The following is a 3,604-nucleotide window of genomic DNA, read 5'->3' on the forward strand; positions in this document are numbered from 1 at the left end:
AAAATAACTAAAGTATCTTGAAGCATTAATGAACCCCACTGAGTGTCATTACTGACAAAGCCTCTCAAGGGACTAATTACAGCAGATAATTGGATTGCACAAACCTCTCAGAGATTCCAAGGCAAAAGCAAAACCCAAAGTCCTTTGAAAATCCATCACCACTGCCTGCAATTCTCTACTCTGCCTGGGGCCTGGGGACAATTCCTCTGTCCTGTCCCTCAGTGGGGCCCATTAAAACTTCCAGAAACTTTGGAGTTGGATTCTGACTTGGAGTTCTTGAGCAGTTTCTTCATCTCCCTCTGATGTTCAGGGCCTCATCACCAAGCCCCAAGAGGGTCATTAAAGTCCTTGTGCTGTGTCTGTGCTGCTGAGCTGAGCTGGGCTCCTGGCACAGAGGCAGCTCCTGGCAACCAAGAAAAACTTCAAAACCACATTTCTCTTGATGAGCAGCTCTTCTCCCAGCCCAGCAGGGCTGGGGCACTGCCTGCAGCCACCCCGGGCACAGCACACAGGCACAGAGAGCTTCAATCACTCAGGGCTGGGAAGGGGCTGACAAGTGCCTGGGGGAGAATCACTCCCAGCCCTTGGCACAGGAACCTCTGGCTGCAGGACAATGCAGCTGCAGCTCCTGCAGTCCTCTCCTAAAGCTGGAACATCCCGATGCCTACAGACTCTGTGAGTACATTCTCTGCTTCTCTCCTGTGTAGAGCAGCCAGGGGTGCCCAGGGCTGTCGTGCAGAGCAGGGTCCTGCAGCCCAGGGCGCTGTGCTGGGGCAGGGACTCTGCTGCCTGCCAGGGACAGCTCTCAGCCAGCCCTGGGAGCTGCTGCCAGCACTGGAGGACAAGATCTGGGTGGAAGGAGACAGCTGGTTAGGCTTGGAAGTGTTCTTGTGTGGTGAGATAACTGAATTGTCCAGAACTGCTCCCAGCATGACATTTAACTCCAGAACATTTCCAGGTACGTTATTCAAGGAGCACAGCAAGGGAGGGGCTGCATAAATGGGAAAATCCTGCTTTTTAATCTACTGCTTTATTTCCTGAATGAGAAATCGCACACAGATATTCATCTCTCAGTTCAGGTTGAGAAAAATAAAACTATTTTCTCTCAGATCTTACTGAATCAGTCAGTGATAGAAATCAGAACAGGGTCCTTTAAAGGCGGGATCAATGTCACTTTTCCAGCCTCCTCAGGGTTGCTCTGAGGTTGCCATCAGAGCCTGCAGAGCCAGAGCTGCCCCTGGGCAGTGCCTGAGCTGGGAGGGCTCTGCAGGGCAGAGCTGAGCCCCCAGGGCTGGGCTGGGCTCTGGCAGCACTGGCAGGGCCCAGCCCTGGGCACAGGGAAGCAGCTGCAGGCAGGGACAGCTCCAGGCAGCAGAGCCCTGGGCAGGCAGTGGGGGGAAAGTGCCACCAAGCTGGGCTGGGATATTGAAAGTCCTCTCCAAACTGAACTATTCCATGATTACTCTTTTTACAGATCCCCATGCCAAGACACCACAAATGGGGTCTCCCAGCTCCCTCTGCCCTGGGGAGCAGCTCTGGGCAGGGCAGGCTGGAGGCTGGGAATGAGCTGACTCTCCTCCAGCAGTGCCATGGACAGGACCCTTGGTGTGTCCTCAGGATGCCATCCAGGCTGTGAGCTGCCTCCAGGGGACACTGGGGACAGGAGTGTCCTTGGCCAGAGGTGAGGCTGAGACTCTGAGAAAGGCTGAGCCAGTTTGCTCTGCTGTGGCTCCCTCTGCTCTCAGCTGTGTCAGGCTGATTTTCAGGGGAACACAGTGACTGCCCTTGATCTCAGAAAGGGCAGCTGGGGACAGATGGAGTGACAGAGCAGCTCCCCTCACCCTTCACTGAGTTACAGCCAATGCTCTTACACTGCACAGTTCTCTCTGATCTCCCTGGGCACAGCAGGAAACCCTCTCAAATTGCTTTTGGCCATCACCATTCCTTAGCCCTGGGGCAGGAGATGCTGCCCAGCTCCTCTGCCTCAGGAGCACTTTGGGCTGATGAAGTCCAGCCCCAGGACTGGCCCCTGTCCCCATGACCCCACTGCTGCAGAGCAGAGCTGAGCCCTCGGTGTCCATGGGCAGAGCCCCTGCTTGTCACAGCCACGGGGCCAGATCCCAGCAGAGCTCCAGGCACGGGGCAGCAGGAAGGGCTCTGAGAAAAGGAGAATTGGGTGGCACAGAGCAGCGGGGGCAGGGCTGGGAGAAAGCACGTGGACATTGCTCAGCAAAGACTCTCCTGACTTGTCACTGTGTCCTCCTTCAACAGGACTCCATGGGCAGAGTGAAAAAATGTCCAACAGCAGCTCCATCAGCCACTTCCTCCTGCTGCCATTGGCAGACACGAGGCAGCTGCAGCTCCTGCACTTCTGCCTCTTCCTGGGCATCTCCCTGGCTGCCCTCCTGGCCAACGGCCTCGTCATCAGCGCTGCAGCCTGCGGCCACCACCTGCACAGCCCCATGTTCTTCTTCCTGCTCCACCTGGCCCTCAGTGACCTGGGCTCCATCTGCACCACTGTCCCCAAAGCCATGCACAATTCCCTCTGGGACACCAGGAACATCTCCTACAGAGGATGTGCTGCACAGGCCTTTTTCTTTCTATTCTTCATCTCAGCAGAGTATTTCCTGCTGACCATCATGTGCTACAACCTCTACGTGTCCATCTGCAAACCCCTGCACTACGGGACCCTCCTGGGCAGCAGAGCTTGTGCCCACATGGCAGCAGCTGCCTGGGCCAGTGCCTTTCTCAATGCTCTCCTGCACACAGCCAATACATTTTCCCTGCCCCTGTGCCATGGCAATGCCCTGGGCCAGTTCTTCTGTGAAATCCCCCAGATCCTCAAGCTCTCCTGCTCCAAATCCTACCTCAGGGAACTTGGGTTCATCGCAGTTAGTGCCTGTTTATCATTTGGGTGTTTTGTGTTCATTGTTTTCTCCTATGTGCAAATCTTCAGGGCCGTGCTGAGGATCCCCTCTGAGCAGGGATGGCACAAAGCCTTTTCCACCTGCCTCCCTCACCTGGCTGTTTGTCAGCACTGTCCTGTTTGCCTACCTGAAGCCCCCCTCCATCTCCTCCCCATCACTGGATGTGGCTCTGTCAGTTCCTTACTCGGTGGGTCCTCAAGCCCTGAACCCCCTCATCTACAGCCTGAGGAACCAGGAGCTCAAGGCTGCAGTGTGGAGACTGATGACTGGATGTTTTCAGGAACATTAAATTGCTGGCCAGTTTCTGGAAATCTCTAATAATAAAAGTCAGTTTTGATACTTTTTGTTTGTTTGGTGGTGGGGTTTTTCCACTGTATTTTACTTTTAATCTTGTCCACAAAGAAATCTCCCTCTTTGGGCCATTTCTCATTTTGTTTCTCTCCACCTCCCCTGTGGCCACGGACTCTGTCAATGAGGGGCGGCACACTTGATATATTTAAACAAACTCAAGGATCTCCCAGCCAAGTTTTCTGCAGAGATGCCCCTTTTGTTCCCTTCTCTGCAGCTGCAGCAGCAATGTCTGTGTGCAGAGCTGGGGGCAGATCAGGGCTGGCACATCAGCTGTGCCCAGGAACAGCAACCCTTGGTGCTGCCAGTGCTGCTGCCGTGGCCCTGCC

At 54.9% G+C, this 3,604-nt stretch overlaps 1 pseudogene across 1 annotated transcript; it reads left to right on the plus strand.

Annotated features, from left to right (window-relative positions):
• The first annotated feature begins 930 nt into the window (after positions 1–930).
• LOC310920966 (olfactory receptor 14A16-like) lies at positions 931–3,216 on the plus strand (annotated as a pseudogene). The gene is made up of 2 exons: positions 931–958; positions 2,272–3,216. The product of its transcript is annotated as an olfactory receptor 14A16-like (transcript).
• The last annotated feature ends 388 nt before the right edge of the window (positions 3,217–3,604 follow it).

This window comes from Zosterops lateralis (assembly GCF_965231275.1).
Source record: "Zosterops lateralis genome assembly, chromosome: 32".
Taxonomy (NCBI): Eukaryota; Metazoa; Chordata; class Aves; order Passeriformes; family Zosteropidae; genus Zosterops; species Zosterops lateralis.